Genomic DNA, 24551 nt, shown 5'->3' on the forward strand with positions numbered 1-24551 from the left:
CAGCACAGGGTGGGTGGTTGATTAACAATTGAGACACACACCTTTAAGCACTGTTGGGGTAGGGTCTCATACTAAAGAGTAATAACAAACAGTGCTGGCAGGCAAAGAACTAAGGCAGAAAGTAAAACAGTTTTGCTCCTGACTACTGTTTTTGCCTCTCAACTATCCCTAAGTTTATCTCATATTTTAGCCCTGTCGCATGTATATTTTTTTATTAGGAGGTAAATTACTGAATATTGCAGTCAGTCAAAACTGCCAAAATGACGGTTTCATATATTGTTCAAAAATGGGACAGTTCTATTAACTTTGTAAGTTGAGTAGAGGGATATTTAAAAATTGTCTCTGATTTTTATCCCTGTCATCCCCCCCCCCCCAAATTCTTAAGTAAATAAAGTGAGAGATATCCTGCTTGATACCACTCACTAGTATTAACTGGTAGTACATGGAGCAGATTATGCTCCGTGCAGTATAAAGAGTTATGATAAAGTCTCAGATCATAACCTTTTAATCTGACGTTGTCAGTCTTCATCCTTGACTCTGGGCTCAGTTCCAAGCCTCGAAAACCGACTTGGCTGTTTATTTCAGCTCGCTTCTCCCAAACTCTTGAGCCAGGCTTTTACCCATAATGCTCCTCTAAAATTATCTCAGATCTTGTTTGCTGCTTTGTGTGTCAGTCTCGTTCAACCGCTCTCGAGCCTTGGTTTAAGATTTAGTAAGTTTTCCAATTATATTTCCTGAATTCTTCTTTTGATAAGATCTTTTCACTCTTAGTATACTTTTTCCTTGCCTGCTCCTCCAACTCCAGTTGAGTCTTTGGAGCCCTCAGTTCCGACACTCCCGATGTTGACTGTCTTGGTTCCTGTAGCAACTTCATCTCCGGTTCCGAAAGCTGCCATGAGTTCCTCCGGCCTTTCAGCACTGGAGGCCTTCTGAGGTCTTGACTCCTTGGTTGGGTCTGAGGGGCATGGATCTGCTTCTTTAACTTTGGAGCTGTCCATAACCCTTGGTGCTTCAGCATTTGTAGGATTGACCCAGACTTCAGTTTATGGGGGTCGCCTCCTCGATGCGAGGTGGCACCTACATTCTGAAGGCTTCCATTCCTCTTTGGGGGGGGGGGCAGGCCTTCCGAATCATGGAGAAGGCGTTGTCCATTGGGGGGACTCTGTCTCTGCCATCTCTGTCAGGACAGATCTCCACATTCCCTTGATTGAAGCTTTCATCGGTTTCATTCCCAGGACAGAGGGCAAAAATCCTCCAGGATAGGCCCACCTTGGTGGTTTCCTTTTCAGACACTTCCCTAGAGTTTCCTTTGGGAATATCCTGGAAATTCTAAAACAGAGGGGTGGCTGGTCTTCCTTCCAGCCTTCTTCCGAGGAGTCTGTATACCTGGAGGTTTTCGTGCATAGCCCTCTACTTCTTGGATCTCTCCGCCCGCTGATGATCTCATTAAACTGATCACACAGTGGGAGTGGAAAATGCCCAACTCCATCGAACCAATCCCCAAGAGACCTGATCGGATCCTCTCAGCCCCTAAGGATGAACAACACTGGTCTAAAGGCGTACCCATTGACATCATGGTGATATCGGCAGCCACTAAGAAGGAACGTCCGACTATCCATCCTCCCAACAAGGAGTCTAGGACTATGGATATGTTTGGGAAGCACGTTTATGCTTCAGCAACCTTTGCTCTTAGGTCCCTGAATTATATGGCACATTTCACGAGATTGCAGAGGGATCTGATCAAAGAGCTCTCTGATACCCTCTCGGGAGCAGTAGCTGAAGGGGTATGGGGCAGTTACTTCTCAGCTTGCCACCCTCAAAGCAATTTCTAACTCGTTCATGAGGCTGATTGCCCACGCAGCTGAAGGGATGACAATAGCTGCAGGTTCAGGCATAGCAATTAGAAGGCACTCCTGGATGTGTGATATTGCGGAGCCATTTAAAGCGTCATTCATCAATGTTCCATTTGACAGATCATCCCTATTTGGCCCTAAAGTTACAGCATGCTCTCCACTCCTCAGCGGCCTTACTCTAGGAACCAGAGAAGTGGGAGACTATGGTTTAAGAAATCCCAAGAGCCTTTCCAGGATTCACGTGGCAAGGACTTCCCCTGCAGCAGAAGAGAAAGTAATGGAAAACGCCACCCTAGAGGCAGAAGTGGTCTACCGAACCAGGGGTCAAGAGATTCCTTCTCTGAGACTTCCTACCAGCACTCCTGAAGGGATGCCCAGTTGCCCCTTTTCTGGAGGCAGTCAGGGGATGACTTTCTCTGCACCAACCTGCCTGACAGCTAATAACTATGGACAAATGGGTGGAGGGAATAACATCCAGAGGTTACAAAATTCCACTGTTTTTACTTCCAAAAACCCTGAAAAGACTCGTGTATGTTCTACCCAGTCATAGGGCTGCAGCAGGCCTAGAAATTCAAAGACTGCTCGACAAATGATTCATCCAAAAAGTCTCACCAGACCAAATAGGGTCCAGGTTTTACTCAAGGCTCTTTTTAGTGCCCAAAAAAACAGGGGACTGGAAACCCATCTTGGATCTCAGCCAGTTCAACAAGGCAGTTCAGCAAACCAAATTCTGGATGGTCTTGGTACAGTCGATACTTCCATTCTTGGAAAAAGATGATTGGATGTGCTCTGTAGACCTCCAGGACACGTATTACCACATAAAAATGGATAGACACTCCAGGAGGTTCCTGCACTTCTGGCTGGGAGCCAGTCATTTCCAGTTAAGAGTACTGTCCTTTGGACTCGCTTCAGCTCCCAGGGTGTTCACCAGATGCATGGCAGTGATTGCGGCTCATCTCAGACTGCAAGGATTTCGGGTTTTCCGTATCTCGACGACTGGCTTCTCACCGCTACCACCAGGTGTCAGAACGGGCAAGAGATTGCACTCTGCATCTGTAGGCATCACAATAAACTAAGAAAAGTCAAATTTAGAACCTTCTCAACAATTAGAGTTCATCAGAGCTTGCTTAAACACCATCACAGGAATTTCTTCACTTCCACTAGAAAGACTACAAAGGATGAGATCCCAGGTCAAACAAATTATCCAAAACAGAAGGGTTCCAGCCAGATTAGTCCTACAAGCAACAGACTTGATAGCAGCCTCAGTCACTCTTGTTCCCTTAACAAGATATCACATGCGAGTCTTACAGTGGTTACTTGCCTCCCAGTTGTCTCTGACACATCAACCAATGTCTGATCTAATCATGATTACCATTCGCTGCAAAAAGGATCTCTCATGGTGGCTCCATTCTGACCAGATTCTCTTGGGTCGACCATTCATTCTTCCACAACCCCAAGCCACAGTGACCACGGATGCTTCCCAGATGGTGGGGGGGCGTTATCTGGGAAGGACAGTCCAAGGCACGTGGTCCCAATTAGAGGCCAACTTGCACATCAGTGTTCTGGACATGAGGACAGTGCTGTTAGCATTCTAAGAATTCCAGGATGTCTTTCCTCTGGGAACAGTAGCAATTGAAACAGACATGTCAGTAGTTTGGTATACCAACAAACAAGGGGGAACCAAATCTTACCCATTATGTCTAGAAGCCCTAAGAGTTTGGCAATGGGCAATGTCTTCTAACCACAGTCTTTCTTATAGCAATGCACATTCCGGGGAGCTCCAATGTGATAGTGGACAAACTGAGCAGAACCATTCTCATGCCTCATGAGTGGTCTCTCAATCTTGTGATGTCGAAAGAGATTTTTCACCACTGGGACTAACTCTTCTGCAATCTTTTTGCATCCCACATAAACAACAAGAGCAGCAGTTACTTTGCCCTAATCCCCCCTCTGGGGGAGTCACCCCAGAGATGCTCTCCTCCACAAATGGCTCCCCGGTCTCCTCTATGCCTTTCCCCTATCTCCCTAACATATCCCAATTTCTAAAGAAAGCCAAGACTTCGGAGAACTTAATAATCCTCATTGCCCCCTTTTGGCCTAGACAAGTTTGGTTTCCCTTCCTTTGGTCTCATATTTTTCGGGAACCATGGATACAGGACCCAGCCCTGGACCTACTCACAGCATAGCTTCTCCAATTCCCATTCATCCCTTTGCTCTTGTGTCCGTCAAATCATTGTAGCACATCACAAATCTTAAAACCAGGAAACTGTATCAAAGTAAATGGGAAAAATTTGCAAATTGGACCGTTATGAACGATCTTGATCTTTATATGACCTTGTTCATAAAGTCTTGGATTTTTTTAGCGAAATTCTGTTAATCTGGTTCTTCTACCTTAACAGTTAAAGATCATCTAGCTGCAATTTTGAGCTTCCATATAGGGTTTGACGGGTCATCCCTTATGTCACACAAACTTTGTAAAGCCTTTTTAAAGGTAGTTTTAATGTTAAGATTTCCATTTAAGGAACCCATTCCCCTTTGGGAGCTAACACTAGTTCGTCAGTCCCTTACCTTGTCTCCCTTTGAACCATCAGCTACTTGCGATTTAGTTTCTGACTTGGAAAACTTTATTTTTAGTGGCTATCACATCTGTAAGAAGGGTATCAGAACTTCGGGCCCTGTCCTCCAAACCACCCTATATAATATTTCCCAAACACATGGTTTCCCTTAGGACTAATCCATCCTTTTTACCAAAAGTAGTCTCACAATCTAATATCAGTCACACACTTCAACTTCCAGTCTTTTTCCCTAATTTTTTCCAACAAATTGAGAGTACTCCCTTCATTTGTTAGCTGTTCACAGACAGTTATGTTTTTATCTTCAAAGAACAAAGGACTTCCAAAAATCTGATAAATTGTTTTTCCTTTTCTTCCCTTTCTTTACACAATCCAGTTTCAAAAGTTACCTTGGCAAAATAGCTTAGAGACTGTATTACAATTGTTTGTTAATCGAACGGGCTGCATCCTTCTTATCCTGTCAAAGCCCATTCAAGTGGAGCTGTTGCAACTTATACAGTTTTTCATGCCAGAGCTCCTCTAGATGACATTTATGCAGCAGTTACTTGGGCTTCTCCTCATACCTTTATCACTCATTTCAAACTGGATCAGGTCTCCACGGGTCGAACTTCATTTGGTTCGATGGTGCTCAGGAATATTCTTCCATGTGACCTCCCAAGGTGTAGGTAGCTGGGGACTCAGTCCCACAGTCAAGGATTATGTGAAGAGTACTTGAAGATTGACAACATTACATAAAGAAGTTGTGTCTTACCATAACGTTCCACCTGTGTTGTCGATCTTCACTAATCCTTGACTTTCCCTCCCCCATCCCCCCAGCCTGAGACTCTTATTGGATCAAATTCTTACAGGACTGGCTTCTTGTGACAGACACATATCTGGTTTCTTCTTCTTATAAACTATTTGTCTGCCACTAATTTAGGCAAACTTGATCTGAGGTAACTTTGAGGGGAGCATTATGGGTAGAAGCCTGGCTGAAGGGTTTGGCAGGCACGAGCTGAAATAAATGACTGAGTCAGTTCTGAGGCTCAGAACCGAGCCCACACAAGGATTAGTGAAGATTGACAACACAGGTGGAACGTTGTGGTAAGACATAACTTCTTTTTGTGTGTTCTTGGGAGCAATGCCAAGATTCTCCTCTCAGGCTTCACTCTTGAAGTGAATTTATTGGCATCCTTGTCTCAAGCACATAATAATCTGGTTATGACTGGAGGACCTGATCATAATTCTCAGTGCTAAACTCTTTCTCATTGTTTATTTTAACCACTACTGTCTGATTGTACATGTTGACTTTCTTAGTGTAGATGCTTGACTTCTCCATGTGCTTCAATGAATTCTGGTACACATTCTCACATTATGTACTCTTTTTATACTTAACAGTGGCCACAGGTGAATCATTTTATAGTTCTTTACCACCACATGCATTCTTTTAAATTTTCTCTCATTTTCCTCACTTTTGCAAAGTCATTTATTTTTCATGCTTGTAACTTCATCTTTTGAAAATCTATTGCTGGCACATTTTTCTTGACTTTCATAGCAAATTGCTCTCTTCTTTTCTCTGTGCTTTCACGTTCAGTTTTACAGAATTCTAATTCTTATGGCACATTTTGATATTTGATTCAAACTGATTTCACTCACTGCACAAAAAGCTGCTACGCTATTTAATGTTAAATCTTCTTCTCTTAGCAATCTGCTCCTCATCTGATCATTTTGAATTTCACCAACTGTATTCAGTTTTACAAATGAGTCTCATCAGGTTTGCTACTTTGGGCTTCATTCTTTAATTCATCACCCTGAGCAGTTCTACTTTGCCTGGAATCTTGTGCCCTTATGACAGAGAAACAGTGGATGTTATGTTGTCCTATCTCGCCTTCATTCTTACAATGATGGGTTTGGAGCCAATCCTCTGCTCCAACTCGGCCGAATACTTTACCCATCAGTTCCAGGACCCCCTTCAGTGTTCATGGAGCTGACATCTGCTCCGACTCCCTTGGTGCCGTCCAGTGAGTCTGAGAGCCAGGGTTCCTTGGTCGGCTATGGATGGATTTTCGGCCCCGATCTTCTTCGGCGCCGAGCCTACCCCTTGGAGTGTCGGCTCGGGTTAGCTCGGCTCCCACATCGGCCTTGGGTCCGATCTCATTGGTTCCGTTGCTTTCCTCTGTCTCCTCGGAGCCGAGGGAATCTTCAGAGCTGGAAGGATCCGCCTTTGAGCTGATGAGCGTGTTGTCTACCCATTCAGTACCACAGAGGGATACCAGTACTCATCCCCCCAAGGCACCGGCTACTGTCTCAGCACCACCCACTCATCAACACAGCAGAGACCCAGAGCCTCAGGATTCCCCATTGGGCAAACCCCTATCATCCAAGGCTTCCCCAGAATATCCTTCTGAGGAGCCACCTCAGAAGTGAACTTGTAAGAGGAAGCATGTTGAACTCCCCAGATGAGTCCATCACTTCAGACACTGACCTCGATGAGCCAGAAGGGTCCCCACAGTTGTCCTTTGACGATATCTCATTTGCAGATATTCTAGAGATCCTCAAGCAAAGAGGCGGCTGGCAGACCATCACCCCTTCTGATGAGGAGTCAGTGTACCTGAAGGCTTTTGGGTCTCAACCTTCAGCCTCCTGGGTGTCTCCACCTTTCGATGAACTAGTGGACCAGGTTAGTCGAAAGGCTTGGGAGTTACCTGTCACTACGGAACCAGTCTCTCGGAGGCCAAACAAATTTTTGTCAGCTCCTTCGGGCAAGGAATTTTTAGCTAAGGGAGTACCCATAGATGTTATGGTGGTGGCAGCAGCCACCAAGAAGGAACTTGCAGAGACTTCATCTGTTCATCCTCCAAATAAAGACTCTCAAACAATAGACAGATATGGGGAAGCATATCTTTTCTTCAACGACTTTCTCACTGTGATCGCTGAACTACTTATCCCATTTCACGAGGCTACAAAGAGATCTCCTGAAAGAGCTAGGAGATACTCTACAAGGTTCATTAGCTGCGGAGGTGAATGAGAAGGTCTCCTCCCAACTTTCCACCTTAAATTCCATTGTCAACTCCTCCATGAGGCTCATATCATACGTAGCAGATAGAGTGAGCAGGACAGAGGGTTCTGGAGTTTCCCTAAGGAGACACTCCTGGATGCGCTTGTGCAATTTTGCAGAGCCCTTTAAGTCTACCTTTACTAACGTCCCTTTTGATGGTTCCTCACTCTTTGGACCCAAAGTAAAAGACACTCTAACCCAGTGCATGCAGGAAGGGAAAACTCTCTCTGCCATTGGAGTGCATTTTTCTGTACCTTCAAGACCTTATCCTAAAGGTCAGAAGAGCAGAAAGATGTGGTTCAAAAGATCCCAGGGATTTTTCCCAGACGCACAGGGTGATACCTTCTCAAGGGGCAGAGAGGGAGGTAATAACGGTAAATGCCACCCCAGAGGCAGAGGGGGTCCGCAAAACCAGGGTGACCGTGATTTCTTTTGCGGACGCCCTCATCAGCGCTCCTGAAATGAGGCCCGACTGCTCTCCTCTGGAGGCAGTCGGGGGACGTTTATCAATGTACCCAAAAGCCTGGCAAAATATCACAAACAGCAAATGGGTACTAAATATAATATCCAGAGGATACTCCATTCCTTTTTCCAAACCTGTTCCACAGACCAAAACCATCTCAGATGTTCCACCCAATCGAAGGGAACAAGCAACTATAGAGATTCAAAAGTTGCTCCACAAAAGAGTCATCCAAGAAATCCACGCAGAACAAATAGGATTTGGAACTTACTCAAGTTTCTTTTTGGTGCCAAAAAGAACAGGGGACTGGAGGCCCATATTAGACTTAAGCAAGTTAAACGAATCTGTCAAGAAGTCAAAGTTCCAAATGGTGACACTGCAGTCTATACTTCCCTTTTTAGGGAAAGACAATTGTATCTGCTCGATAGAACTTCAAGATTCTTACTACCACATAAAAATGGACAGGACATCAAGAATGTAGTCACGCTTCTGGCTGGGAGCCAGCCATTACCATTTCAGAGCTCTGTCCTTTGGTCTCACTACAGCCCCCTGAGTGTTCACCAAATGTATGGCAGTAGTCACGGCTCACTTGAGACGTCTAGTATTCCGTGTGTTTCCCTATCTAGACAACTGGCTTCTATGTGCCACCACCAAGCATCTACTTCTACAAGCCAGGGACCTAACTTTGGACATATGCAGTCAGCTGGGCATTACAGTGAATTTTTAAAAAACTGCCTTGTCAGCATATTATATTCATAGGCGCAGATCTAGACACTTCATCTATGTTAGCACGTCTTCCAACAGAAAGAGTTATAGCACTCGGACAGCAGACACTTCACCTCCTTCCAAAGAACAAACTGAAAGCAAAGATAATTCTACGATTATTAGGGACAATGGCCTCCACGATTACACTGGTCTCTCTTGCCAGAATGCACATGAGGATTCTTCAATGGCTATTATTCTCCCAATGGTCACTTCAAGAGCTTCCAATGTCTCATCTGATCAGAATAACGGAATCTTGCAAGAATGACTTAAGATGGTGGATACACTCCACTCATGTGACAATGGGCAGACCCTTTGTTCCCCTTCAACCAATAGTTACAGTGACCACGGACGCTTCCCAGATAGGGTGGGTGGGGGGCATTATCCGGGAAGAACAGTCCAAGGTACATGGCAAGAACGCGAAGCTCACTTGCATATAAATGTTCTAGAGATGAGAGCAGTGCTTCTTGTGTTGCAAGCACTTCAAGACTCTCTCTCCCTCTAGGGACTATTGTGATTCAGTCAGACAAATATATCTGTGGTTTGGTACATAAACAAGCAGGGGGGAACCAGATCTTACCCCCTTTGTCGAGAAGCCCTAAGAGTATGGCAATGGGCAGTTTCTTCCCAGCACTTTCTAATCGCAATGCACATTCCAGGGAAGTCCAACATGATAGCAGACAAGCTGAGCAGAGCAATCCTAATGCCTCACGAGTGGTCTCTCAATCACAATGTAGTGGAAATGATTTTCCAAACATGGGGACAGCCTTGCTGCAATCTCTCTGCCACGCCCATGAATGCCAAGTGCAGCAGCAACTACTTTACCCTAATCCCCCCCTCCGAGGGAGATACCGAGAGATGCTCTTGCTCACGATTGGCCCTCGGGGCTTCTATATGCCTTTCCACCGTTTCCTCTCATACCCAGAGTACTTCAGAAAGCACAGTGCTCGGGAAGCAGGATCATTCTCATTGTTCCTTACTGGCCTCACCAAGTTTGGTTCCCCTTCCTTTGGCCTCATCTTCAGGAGAAGCCTTGGATTCTGGACTCAGTGCCAGATCCTGCTGACTCGTATGTCAGGAGAGCTTCATCCTTCTCCCCACACCCTAAAACTAACAGCTTGGCTGCTCCACTTCCTAATTTAGTCAGGCTTCACTATTTCACTCCTATGGTTAGACATATCTTAATGTCCTCGCACAAAACTTCCATTAGAAAACTTTATTCTAGTAAATGGAAGAGGCTTTCCCTTTGGGCTCAAGTTAGGAAGATTGATCCTTTCTCAGCACCTATTCATTCTGTTTTGAAATTTTTGGCAGAACTTTTTCAACAAGGCTGAGCTGCAGCAACCATCAAGGTTCATCTTGCTGCAATTTCAAATTTTCATATTGGTGATTCTACTTCCAACTTAATGTCACATAAGTTGTGTAGAGCCTTCTTAAAAGGTACTTCCTTATTAAGTCAGCCCTTTAAGGAACACCTTTCTCCTTGGGATCTAAATTTTGTTTTGTCTCATCTCACGTTACCTCCCTTCAAGCCCTCTTCATCTTCAGACCTCAGGTTCCTTTCCTGGAAGACCTTGTTTCTAGTGGCTATAACTTGTGGTAGAAGGGTGTCAGAATTGCAAGCTCTTTCTATTAAACCACCATATTTGATTTTTCATAAGGATAGGGTTTCCTTGCATACAAACCCATCCTTTCTACCTAAAGTCTCTTCTTCAAACAACATAAACCAATCCATAGAACTTCCAGTGTTCTTTCCTAGTCATAGCAACAAGGCAGAGTACAAATTACATCAACTGGTCATGCATAAACAACTCAGATTCTATTTGTATAGAATCAAAGACTTCAGAAAATTCGACCAATTATTTGTGTCCTTTTCTGATGCAAAAAAAGATCCTCAGTCCCAAAAACTACTCTTTCCAATTGGCTTTCAAATTGTATTACATTCATCTATAGCTTAAATCACAAAGATTTACATTTCAAAGTGAAGGCTCATTCCACTAGAGCAATGGCTATGTTATCTGCTTTTCAAGCCAGAATTCCCATAGATAATATTTGTGCAGCAGCTACTTGGTCTACTCCACATACTTTTATCACTCATTACAAAGTGGATTTGGCCTCCAGGGACAGGGCATCCTTTGGTTCCACGGTGCTTAAAGGTGTACTCCAGGGAGTCACCCAGGAAAAGGTGCTAGGGGACGCTGTCCCATCATTGTAAGAATGAAGGCGAGATAGGACAACATAACATAAGGAAGTTATGTACTCGCCATAACGTTCCATGTTTGTTGTCTATCTCACCGTTCATTCTTACGAACCCTCCCTCCTTCCCCCCTGCCAAAGACTCCTTGTGGACCTGGTAGATTTTTTACTACTTTCAGGGGTTCTTTGTCTCAGCTTGTTTCTCCTTCCAGTACGTATAGTATGAACTTGGATATATGTTTATATGCATATGTTTGTAGATATGTATATAGTGTGCCTATTCAGTATTAGCAGCAAACAAGATCTGGGGAATTACACCACTGCATTGTGGGATACCTTCTTGCCATGAGCCAGGTCTGAGACTTTCAGCTAAGTATTCTGCCGAGTCGGAGCCCATCATTGTAAGAATAAATGGCGAAATGGACAACAAACAAGGAACATTATGGTGAGTACATAACTTCTTTTTATAGGGCTTTTTTCATAACTTACAGTAATTCTGCAGTATTCATCTCATTACAGCTGCATGATCCTTCCATCTCAAACTCTAGAATACTATATACTTGTTTCTTCCCTGCAACATGTAGAAATTGGCACATTGCAACTCTGTGGGTGTTTTGGTTTTATATATGAAGTTCTTAATCTAAAATTTCAAATGTCTAGATAAAATTGCCTTGAACAGAGAGATTTCCTAGTGACTGTAGTTGCTTCATATCATTCTATAACTTTTGTTCATGTTTGACTACTTCAGACGTCATGCATCATTTGTGGGTTTTTTTTTTAAACTGTTAAGACCATTGTTAGGTGATGTGTGGCCAGATCTTCAATTTTACTGCTCAGACTGCACACCATTACATTGAAAGCAGTTAACACATCCTAGTACCTCACCTGTAAAGACATATAACTGCCTCACCTGCAAAGACATATAACTATTAAAAACACTACCATATTTTACAGTTATATTCAAGTCCATATATTCAGTCATCCCCTTTCAGGTTGTAGCTATTTCTGTCTTAAACCAAAAACACTGGAATCTCAGATATGAAATGAAATCAAGTATTATTGGCTCAGGAGCTAGTGCAGTCACCTGTGATGCTGGAAAATCAGAAGACTGTGAATTTTATTTGCACATTAAGTAATTGGATTAATTTTCTAGTATTGGCAATGCAGTGCAGCTTGGGGGGTGTCCTTCAAATGAAAGGTTACACTAAGGTCCCATCTTCCTTAGTTGGCAGATGTAAAAGATGCCATGGCACTTACTGAAAAAAAGAGAAGGGGTTCTTTTAAGTTTTATTTTGTTTAAAAAAAGAATCTGTAACATTTACATAAAATATACATTAATGAAAATCAATTCTATACCTTTGTCATTTGTATAAAAATGTTTAACATGATTTTATTTCTACTGTTTACATATTTTTCCCACCACTGCAGATTTCAGTTACCCCTATGCTCTCTCTAGCTCTTACTGCTGATGCTTCCGTACCTTGGCAGACTCCACATTCTGTTACTGTGACCTGTACCAGGCTGCTCTTCTTACTTAGTAAATCACCTTCACACAGAGTCATTTCTGTGGCAGTCGTTTTGAAGACTGCACCTGCTGACATTGTAGAGTAGGATAGGGTAATTGGAGCACTGCCGTACTACTGGCAATGAAGGGTTTTCTGTTAGTGTAAACCCCACCGTTGTACTTGACAGTACACTTGTGTGTAAGCTGGGTGGACCATGAATTGTACCATGAGGGTGTGTCTGCTTTGCTGCAACAGGTGTATCTTCTCTTTTCTTCTTCTCCTGCCCAGCTCCAGCTCAGCAATTCAACTGTGAGCTTAGGCCTTCACCAGGGCTGCACAAGTGGATCTTCCTTGCACATCTGCTCTTATGCCCATCCTGCACTACTGCACTTTTAAGCTTCCTGATCTGCCTTTCAAACTCTGATCCCCTCGGATATAGTTACGACTTTATCCCTCTGCACCACTCTTACATGGCTTATATGCACTGCTTACATGTTGGCATATTCCTCTCATCTTTTCTTCCTTTATTATACATCTAGTCACCTCGGCCTTTGCTCCACTACCAAAAGATGAATGTTTCTCAATATGCTCTAACTGTATGTCACGTCATGTTAATATAAAGAGTCAGGATACTTCATTCTCTTTAAACTTGTCTTTATATCGTTCATTCAGGACATTTTGAAAACCTTTTGTTCTTCTCTTAATGTCTCAAAAATATTCATACGCCGTTCCAACCCACCCTACATCCAAATCAGTGTATATATAACATTTTCATTGTTTCATCTGATTCTTCAGTTTATTTTTATCTTTGCCTTATCTCTCTTCTTCTATTAATGCATTCAGTTAGCATTTCTCTAAACTCCTATCAGCTTTTTTTTTTCTTAGCTACATAGACATTTTCCATAGAAGCAGTGAGCACTTGTATCATCTTTCTTGTGCACCATCCTTTTACTTGATCATCCATTGTTAATTATAAATATTTTCATCCTCTTTCCTTACTTAACAAATGATTATTTCCTTTTATGTTCCAAAATTTTGAGATGACGGTTCTCCCAAAACCGTCGATACACCTCTGTTTCATGAGAGTATTCATAGTGTATTTCTTCTTCTGTACTTGTTCATTTCATTGTGGTTAGTGTGAACAGTGTGTTGTATATTTGAATTTCTATTCATGTACTCATTTTCCTGACTCGTGTATTGCAGACCATTAGGAAGCCCCTTTCTCAAGAATTTGGAGTTTATTGCAGTAACCACAGTTGCAGCCGTTGTCTGTAAATTTATTTGAGTGGTACTTTACAAATAAGCCATCTTATGCTATGGTACTTAAGAAATTCCTGCCGAAACATCAAAGGCCTCCAAGATGTAGGTCGGACAAACAGGATACTGACTGACTCACAAGCAAGCAGCTCCATAGTGAGACACACAGCTGCACCATTCAAAGAGGCTGGGCAAGGAAATGGTGACAGCTGTATGTCATGTGTCAGACTATTTCATGTCGTTAGATCCTTCAAGTCCCTTTAGCCAGAGAGTACATATATGACTTGTGCATGTGAGATGGAAAGACTTGAGAACACACCTCATTGTCTCATATGAAGAAAGACATGACAGACCTCTCAGAATGTCTCACACTAGTATAAATTAGTCCTGAGCGGCATCCCAGCATTACAAAGAATGATGCTAGAATAATATCAAAATATAATTGACTTTAAATATTGATGTAGTTATCGGTGCCCTTCTGTGGGGGTTCAGTATATATCTTCAGTATATATCTTGGAAGGACATGATTAATGGCCCTACCTGATGTTTTGCAGATGGCCTGCACCTCTCTCCTCTTGGCTTGTTAATATTCACCAAACTTTCTATACACCCGTAGTACTTTTTTAGGCAAGGTCAATCTCCTCAAACTACCAACGTAATCAAACAAACGCAATTAAGACTATATAAAAGTACTGCTCGACACTGGAAGCCAGAATAATAACATGCACTCCTTACAGGCCTTCCTGGCCATTGCCAGTGTAGATATCTGCATGGTGACTGAAACATGATTTCATTGCAGCAACAGTATTCCTTAAGTGCCAGGTTTCAGTGCCTACCACTTCTTCAGACTCACCTCCAAATAATAACTATGTTGGCGGTGACGAGTCTGTATTCATAAGAAGTGAAATTTCATCAAAACTCAAAACATAAACCACGCACTTGAGGTTCTTTGTATCATACCTACTGTTATTAAAAGTCTATACCATATCATGGGCAACTACCATGTCACCTACAGCCCAGAAAGCATATCTAAACAAACCAGAGTTCTTCCTTATTGAGACAAATACTATTTTCCTGGGTATTTTAACTCTCATTCCATTAAGTGGGCAACTTGTACTACCCCAATTAAATATGGTCAGTGATTCTTAGACCAAGTAATTCATGTTCCAATTAGGGGGCTCAAAAATTCTGGATCTCATCCTCACCAGTATAATCCCATTATGTTCTGTACCCGTGGTGGCCTATCACTGGTCAAATCTGACCACAAGTCACCTGCTGGTGAGGTAGATCTCTCTCTCAAAGAATTCCTCTTTTATGAAAAAGATTTCCCTTAAATGTAAATTGAAGTAGCTCCCTGACTGTCTTCAGATGCAACCTGGACAAATTAATGGGAAACTAAATTCACCCCTGGCTGCAAATTAAAAATCTGTTTTACCTGGTTTCTTCACTTCATAGATGGGATAGTCTGTAAATAACTTTTAAACTGGATAAGAACCTTTAGTGGCTGCTGTTCTACATGTGGTAAGAAGGATAGTGTTCGATCTAAAATGAGACCAAGGCACTTTTGTTGTTTAACATTTGTCAGTGGTTGGTTGTTTGGGCCAAGGATATTGCTGGATGGGCCTGTAGATATTCTCTTACTCACTCCAAACATCATTAACTGTGGACTTTCTTGAAGCCAGCTTCAAAAGTTTTCTGAGCCTTGTTGAGGTAAAGGGCTGATAATCTGGGATTTACGGGATGTTGATGGCACTCCACAGATAACTGACATCTGTATACAATATACAGTCGAGGTTAGAGAGCTCCCATGGCAGAGTGTTAATGAATAAACAGAATAAGAGGAGCCCAAAATTTTGAGGAACACTTGTAGTAGTAGGAGTAGGTTTTAGATTTCCAACATTTGGAGTAAGAATAAATGGTGCGTTACTCAGGTAACCGTTGAACAATAAAGCACCTCATCGGAAAATCTGCATCGCTTTACTTGTTATAGGTTGTGGTTGATGCATTCAGAGGCTATTTTGAAATCATACACATGTGCAGACCTTTCTCACAGTTCATGTAAATGTTATTAGGAAGTGAGAACATGACTATTGTGGTGCTGTAATGAAGGTTAAGCCATGTTGTCTGTTAGAGGGAATTGTTCTGCCAGGTTAAACATTCTGCCATCTGTCTGCAGAGGATTTTTTTTGAGAATTTTAGCCACAGAGTCTGTGAGCAATTGGCCTGTAGTCATATGAGATGGTGGGTGTGTTTGTTTTAAGAAGTGGTATTATAATGGCTTGGTTGAAAAGTAGGGGTGGGTAGGGATGTGCCTTGCTGTTAGGAATTATTTATGTGCGTAGGAGCAGATGAGAAGGGTGTTCGACTCATGTTGCTACTGTAGTGATTGGATAATTTTTTTCAATGACCATTAACATGTATTTTGTTAATAGATTTAAAACAGAAATAAGCCTAGGCAAGGTACGAGTGAAAAACAAATGGAGCAGGTGGGGAGGCACGCATAAAGGCATTAGGATGTGGTTGTGGTGTTTACATAAGTTATTATGGATGCCTTGAGAAGTTTCAAAGCATAGTTTGTAGCCCTTTCTAGTATTATTAAAAATTACATGATTTTGCAGTTTTTTTTTTCTTTTTACATTTTTCAAAGTCATTTGGGCTGTATCCGCCTTGTTTTAGGAACACCAATTCTGGATGAGTTTCTAAGGAATTTATAATAGTTTTGCTTGTCAATGTTATTAAAGGCCTAGTTTCCAATGTCACCAGACAAGTGCATTTTATAAGCTGTAACATTTCAAGGGGGCAGTCCATACTGTGTTATGTGACTTTAGCCTTCTAGTTTTTGAACATGCAGCTAATTTTATGCAAAGTTTTCAAGTAAAATTGCTTTGCATGACTGGCATGTGAATACAAGATATTTTGTTAGAATTTTTAGTGTATTGTTTATTTGTGCCTTGGCAGTTAAATTTGTTTCATGAAAGTAAATTATTTTTGGTCAGAAGTATTTTTTTATATGTCTTTCTTTGTGGCATTAAAGGTAAATTCATTGTTCAACTGCATCCAGTCTAACAAGCATGTTGTACTAAAATCATCCAGTTAACAGCCCACTAGTGCACCAATACTATGATAACGGATAAATTTGCCAGTCCATTACTTAATTTTAATCAAAATTGCCTTCTTTGATGCAGTGCTGCTTGAAAGTAAAACTTACTCAACTCATATTGACACTTCCTATGTCAATTCAACTTTCAAAGAAGAAATTCCATGTCTGTGCCGTTACTATAAGATAGCTTGAAAGGTGGGTTTTCTGATCAATTATCCAACCACCCTCTCTCAGTCTTGCATATTGACTGTAATCTCTTCAGATCATCATACATAACATTGGCATAATATCTCTAAATTAAGAAGTAGACATTTTAAAAATCATAAACTAACATGGTAGCAATAATAATTCTTGAATACATCAAGTATCTGCATAAAATTCTTATAAGTCTCCGAATAGCCCATGTCATCCATAATCCTCCTCCTCTGAGTTTATAAGATCAACTTCTCTCTTGCCAGAATCATATTTTCCATGCTCTGCTGCAGTATGGTATCCAGGAAAAGGACTGTAGTGAAAATCATATAGCAAAAATTGATGCATTCTGATTTTAATTGATTCAGTACACAGGAAGACTCGTACTACATAATCTCTGCATACTGTAGGAAAGTGAATTCTGTCCTGTTGAATGACTGCTCCTTACAGAATAATGCCCACAATACTTTAAACTTTCTTGAACAGGAACTCACCATACTTTCACCAGTGCTAAATTTTGAAAGTGAGGACAAAAAAACAAAAGCTCAGCCATCATTTCCCATCAGGAGCCTTCCTTCTCTGTTCCAAAGGGAGTGTGAGTTCCAACTGGGGCAAAAGATAAGCTCACTGTAGCCCTCCTTAAGTCTAAACATCATTCTTTAGATCACAGAAAATTACAAGTATTGATTGGGGACATACCAAGTTACAATATAATGACTCTCAAATCATAGCACCTTTGAATCATTAATCTACAGTCCAGTTAGTTAAACAAAATTACCCAAACTCATAAAAACTGTATTGATTCGTTATTTTTAAACGTTCATAACAAAAAAAAAAAGAAAACCGTGATTTGAGCGATGACAAGGGTGTCATATCGCACAGCATTTAAGCTCACCTTGACTGGTCTACTTCCATCATTCTATTTTAGACTCAAAAAAACTACCAACTCAGTTTACCTGAGCTACTCTGTGACTGACAACTTTAGCCAGTGACCTAGAGTGCATCAAAAGAAATCCAAGGCATGCACTGCATTCCACAAAAAAGAAAATATATCTTACTTCTGAATTGCACTTTGTGTACTGTATTTAATTATTTTGCTGTTTGCAACGGTTTTTACTCTTCCCTTGGAATTTGTATTACTTCTGCCTTGTATACTGTAAGCTAGATTCAGACTTGCTGATTTTAGGCTGTTTGATATCACTTGAGCACTAAAATCAGCCATCTTACATTAAGATGGCCTCCCTGCACCCTTGCGGTGGAAGAGTGTAGCCCATGACCTATCTGAGTTGGGGATTGCTTTAAAAAGGCTCTGTGAAGGGCTTTCCTGTTGGTCAATTGTGTTAAAACTGTTTAAATTCACTTGTATTTAAGCCTCCCCTTTGCGCCACACAATGGGGGTTAGCAGTACCCTGTATCAATGCAAACCCTTAGAAACACGTTTTTTTCCCCTAGACACCAGTCATTGAAACCCCCCAGGTTTCCCAGCTGCTCACTTCTGCAGTGTGAACAACACACTAAGCACTGAGCAGCATCACCCCACTTTTCTTCCCTGCTGTTGTATAGAATTAAGTCCCCTTGTTAATCCCAGAGTAATAGCTGATATAATTTGACCTCCCACAAACTAAGGTATTATCTGCTACTATGAGCAGTCAGTTTCCTAACATTTTTCCAGCCACCCTGATTGACATGAGCATCGTGAGATAGTGTAGCAATTGCCTCATATACACCGACAACCACCTGCTCCTGAAGCAAACAAATGCAGTATGTAAAAGATGCCAATAAACCATGGAACTTGAGTCAGTCCTCTCATGTAACAAACAGGATACCAAACAGGTTGTCAGCACACATTCTTCTCCTGTGACTCAAGGTAATGTCAAGACACATTAACGCACATATGCAGAGGTACTCAACAAGAGCCTACCAAAAGACCAGAGACTTCCAAAGCACAAACAACCCATACACACTGATACACGAACAGAATCCACCAGCACACCCCTAAGTCAAAATACCTGAAAACCAAATGTCCTTATCACAGGAGAGTCAATATTGAGACACACACAGATGTCCCTCTCACCAGGTTGGACAAGGAGAATGTCACAGTCAGCTGCCTGTCAGGTGCCAGTCACGCACATACTCAAGTCACTCAGCAGCAGTTACCGTTATGACGCTATCATAATACATGTTGCAGTGAATGACTACAGACATGCCTCTCTGGATTGTATGAAGATGATAGAATTGTCAGATTGTGTTTCAGGTATGTATGTCCATAGTCCAAAGCAACATTCTACCTTCACCTAGGATGATGCCACAGTATAGACAAAAATGACTGATTTCAACAATTGGCTTAGCTTCTGATATCACTCCAGGGGGTTCCAGTATCTTTCAGCCTGGGAAGACATGGTCGACAGACCATGATGGTTTGGCAGAGATGGCCTTCAGTTGTCTCCTCAAGGCTTTTGGATGTTGTCAAATATGATTGCCTCTCCCATAGTGCATTTTTAGGCTATGTCAAAACAACAAAGCTTCCAATGTAAAAAAATATATATATATGCACTTGAGACAAACTCAAGGTCATGCTGCTTAATGCTAGGAGCCTAAATAGTAAACTGCACTCCCTGGAAGCACTTCTCACCTTGGAAGATTCTGACGTTTGTGCAGACACTGATACTTCAAGGCAGCAGAGAGCATCCCAACCATGCAGGGCTACAATGCCTTTCACATGCGCAGACTCCAAAATGAGTGTGAAAGATCCAAGGTGTATCCCTTTTCATTAAATCCAAATACACATTGAGCATGATAAAACAGTAAGACTCTCTTGAGCTACTCCAGGTCCAAATAACTATAGATAAGATGCCCTACAGATTATAGCTAGCTACAGGTCCCTCACCATGAACCAGGAGAAACACACCGCCAACCTGGACTTATTAGAAATGCTCAGTATACAACCAAACACCTTGGTCATGAGAGACTTCAGCTACCCATCCATCGATTGGGTGACTTACATGAGCACAAACATGAACACTCTGAAGTTCCTGGACTTGAATTCTAATGCATTGGAACAGTTAGTCTGCACCCCCCAAGGGGCTCTAATGTCCTAGACCTAGTACTCACCAACATGGGGAGTCACTGCACTTACCCCCCCCCCCCCCAGTGTGTTGCCCTCCCTGGCTAAGTCAGACCCTAAATCGACATTGTTTGAAATAAAGATCAGACCTGACACTCCCACAGGAGCAAAAAAAAAAAAAAAACTGAAAAATGAATCCATAGCAAGCTATTGCCTTCTAAGCAATGGTATAAACTGTTTCAAGGCCCCTGCTATCACAGGCAATGACGACTCTTTTGCTGAGAAGTGCACAAACGCCATATATAGCCACTTACGCAAATGTATTGATTCGGCTTTATCTTACAGGACTAAAACCATTTCCTCTCGTAAAAACAAGCTACACTTGTGGACTGCAAGTATAAATAAGTTATATGACAAAAGAAAGAAACTGATATCTAAAAACAAGATGGAACTTACTCAGCAAAGAAAGATTACACTCCAAAGGTTGAACAAGCAAATCAGAAAACTTGTAAAGTCCTCTAAATCTAGTTATGAGCCTAAACTAACATTCCTAGCTAAGACAATCATAAGACATTCTTTAGCTACACCCAGAACCTCAAAGGGAATACTTAGCTGTGTGCCAAACTTGTAGAGGGTGGCACCACTTACACTGAACCTGAAGAAATTCCCAACCTGCTAGCTGACAGATTTGGCGATACTTTCACCCCCCTTTTCCCACCAGCCATACTCCGTAGCATACCTGACACCAGTCCTCTACCGAGCATCTCCAAAGAATAGGTCATTCAAGTACTCTCCAAGGCCAAAAATATGGCATCTATGGGACTAAGATAACATCCCGGGCTGCTTACTAAGCAGCCTAAAACAAGACCTAGCTGAACCACTTAGCTGTCTCTTTAACCACAGCCTGAGCACTGGTTTCATGCCAGTGGAGTGGAGAACAGCAACAGTGATACCCTTACACAAAGGGGGTGCATCAACTGACTTGGGGAACTATAGACTCATTAGCCTGACCAGCATTATCTGCAAGTCCATGGAAAGATTCATCATGGACCGTGTCAACCAGGACATGGGTAACCTTCAGATTCTTGACCCAATTCAGTTTGGTTTTGTCAAGGGTAGATCTTTATATTAAACCTGGTGGACTTCTTTGAGAGTGTCAGCAAAGCCATGGATGAGGGAAAAGCAGTGCATACCACCTATTGTAAGTTAACTAAGGCTTTTGACACAATTTCTCACTTGGGGATCATTGAGAAACTTTCCTAGCTGAGAACCCATTTGTCACTAGATGGGTATCAAACTGGCTGACCGATTGAATGCACACTGTTGAAGTTTGGGAGTCCACTTCCACCAGTAGATCAGATACCAGTGGTGTACCACAAGGATCTGTACTGGGCCCTGTACTGTTTGGAATTAATTTCTCAGAATTCCAGACAAAAGTGGATGGCCTGTGGCTTACCAGGTTTGTAGATGACTGTAAACTGGGTGCAGTCATAGAGACCCCAACGATGTAAAGAAATTACAGAAGGGACTGACACAGACATAATTGGTGCCAAAGCCATGGACTAGCACTAAACACAAAAAAAAAAGCCTCATTATTCCCTTTAGCAAAGAAGTATCCCCTGCTACTTATGATATAGATAGCACCCCGCTAAACTCACAGTAGTGCGAGACTTGGGAACACAGGTAGCTAGCAATCTAAACTTCGATCACCATGTGTCCATAGTGGTAAGGAAAGCTGCCTACTCTGAGCATCTCGTAAATAAGGGCATCGCATCCAGGACCACGGAGATCATATCTCCATTGTACTTGACCCTTATCAGACCACTGATTGCTCCCTTCTATATGTACCTTACCAGACCACCTTCAGCAGCTGGGGAAACTACAGAGGTTTCTAACCAAGCGAGTTCTAGGCCTCCAAAACATGCCCTACATAGAAAGACTGAAAGCCATGTCACTGTACTCTATATTATATATTCTGCCGGGAAGTGACCTTTGCCTGGCTTATAGAGCAGTCTCTGATCCTACCCTAATGGAGTCACTTGCTCCACGGATCTCAACATAGCCTGTAACATTAACAGAACATGCGGGAGAGACATTACTCTGGAATAAGCTCCCATTTCATGTGAAGCAGAGCTCCTCAATGACACTATTTAAGCACAACCTTGATGGGTAACCGTAAATTCAACCTGGGGGTGGCACCTGTGATCCTCATGGACAAGGGGCATTCAGTGCTGATCATGGAATCGCTCTGCTTGCAACAACAACAATCTAACTATGGTCAGTTAGGGTACTTGGGGCTTTCTTTACTTGACTATGTTTGTAAAGACCCTAGGGCCATTAGCCTAGTAACCTCCTATAAACCTATGAACCAACCATTAATTCCTTTTCAGTCAAGAGCCAACTCAAGCATCTTCCATCAGGGCAGGGTTGCACTGACTCCTCAGTTGAGATAAGGGGAAATAAGCTCACAGATGTTCCTCTGGGTTGAAAATCTTGTCTTAACTATCATTTTTTGTCTTAACTACCTTTTTTAGGCAAGGCTCAAAAGACAAACCCACCTCCTTAGAAAACAAAAATGGAAAAAAACTAAGGGTAATGCTGCTCAACGCCAGAAGTCTAAATCTCAAGATGCAGGCATTTGATGCCCTCCTCAGCATGGTGAACATCAACGTCTGTGCAGTAACTGAAACCTGGTTCAAGGCTCCTGAGAGCACCCCAAGCGCTACCAGGCTATACCTCATATCATGCTTTTTGGCCCCAAAACCCGGGCCGAACCACAAAGGGAGGGGGAGTGTCCATATTCATAAAGGACACCCACACCTCCAGGTTAGTAGCAACACATGAAGCATCAGAGACCATACAGGTGCAACTAACCATAGGCAAAACTGCTATACAACTGGTAGCATGTTACAGACCACCCTCCCAATCTCAAGAACCCCACTCAGCCTTCCTGAAGACATTGGAGGATATGAATGTATCACAAAATACCATCATACTGGGAGACTTCAACTACCCAAACATAGATTGGGTACATTATTCTAGCCCTAATATCCTAGCCCAAAGGTTCCTGGAATTCATAAATTCAAATGCACTGGAACAACTAGTCACCTCTCCCACTAGGGAGATAATATACTAGACCTGATCATCACAAACATGGGGACAAAATGCTCCACACCGGAAGTATACCCCTCACTAGTGAGATCTGACCACAAACTAATCACCCTGGATATACATATCCCACCTCCACACCCAGCACAAAAGACCACAGTGAAAAACTTCTCAAAAGCAGACTTCACTCTTCTTAAGACTGAGATGGTATCCTTTAAGCCCACTGTGCCAGTGGATACCACATCCCACAATGCCGAAGCCTTCACAAATGCTTTCTATGGACATCTCCAAGAATGCATGGATCATGCAATCCCAAACAAATCCAAGTCCCTCTCCACTAAATGTAAGCATCCTGTCTGGTGGACCTCAGCCATAAACAAATTAAAGAAGGAAGCTACTGCATGTCAGAGCGAAATCCCATGAAGGGAAGACATCTCTGATCAACATTAGCAGAAAACATAAAAACATCCAAGGCAAACTTTGAGAGAAAAATCGCTAAGGATACTAAAGATAACCACAAAGCCTTCTTCAGCTATGTTAGAAACCTGGGCGGAAACCCTCAGATATGCTCAGAGTTGGTTCACAACAACAAAAAATACACTGAACCCACAGATATTGCCAACATTCTGGCTGACAGGTTCAGTGCAAATTTCTCCCCTCCTTCACCCCCAAAAGAAAAAATACTTATCCCAGCTGAATGTAATCTCCCAGTCATCTCAGATGTCCAAGTGAGAACCGTCCTAAACAAAGCAAAAAACACAGCATCAATGGGACCTGACGGTATCCCAGGGTGCGTGTTACGTGAACTCCAAGAGGAGCTAAACCCACACATAAAAATGCTATTTTACCTTAGCCTTACTTCGGGATATGTACCTGAACACTGGCGTACAGCAACAGTGGTCCCACTCCACAAGGGGGTGCCTCTACAGACCCTGGAAACTACCGCCCCATAAGCTTAACTAGCCTGGTCTGCAAAGCTATGGAAAGAATCATTATGGAACTCATAAACAGAGACATAGGGGACCTACAGACACTTGACCCCACCCAGTTCGGCTTTGTAAAGGGCAGATCCTGCCTTTTAAACCTGGTTGACTTTTTCGAAACAGTCACTAGAGCCATTGATGAGGGCAAAGCAGTCCACACAGCATACCTGGACTTGGCTAAGGCCTTCGACACAATACCCCACTCAGGCATCATAGATAAGCTAAACAGCTTAAAAGTAAACCCTTATGTCACTAGATGGGTTGCAAACTGGCTAAAGGACAGAACCCATAAAGTTAAAATCACTGGAGCAATGTCAGACTCAAAGCCAGTCACAAGTGGTGTCCCACAGGGATCTGTCCTGGGACCCCTCTTGTTCGGCATTTATTTCTCAGATGTTAAAGCAAACATGGGAGGGCTGTGGCTGACAAAGTTCGCAGATGACTGTAAACTAGGCGCCATA

The 24551-nt window shown here is 42.4% G+C and overlaps 1 protein-coding gene across 3 annotated transcripts in view; it reads left to right on the forward strand.

Annotated features, from left to right (window-relative positions):
* Positions 1 to 24551, forward strand: part of SLC23A2 (solute carrier family 23 member 2) — a 1130684-nt gene that overhangs the window by 844868 nt on the left and 261265 nt on the right. The gene's annotated exons all lie outside the window — the stretch shown is intronic.

This window comes from Protopterus annectens, chromosome 9.part0, assembly GCF_019279795.1.
Source record: "Protopterus annectens isolate FY-2018-M chromosome 9.part0, PAN1.0, whole genome shotgun sequence".
NCBI classification, from domain to species: Eukaryota; Metazoa; Chordata; order Ceratodontiformes; family Protopteridae; genus Protopterus; species Protopterus annectens.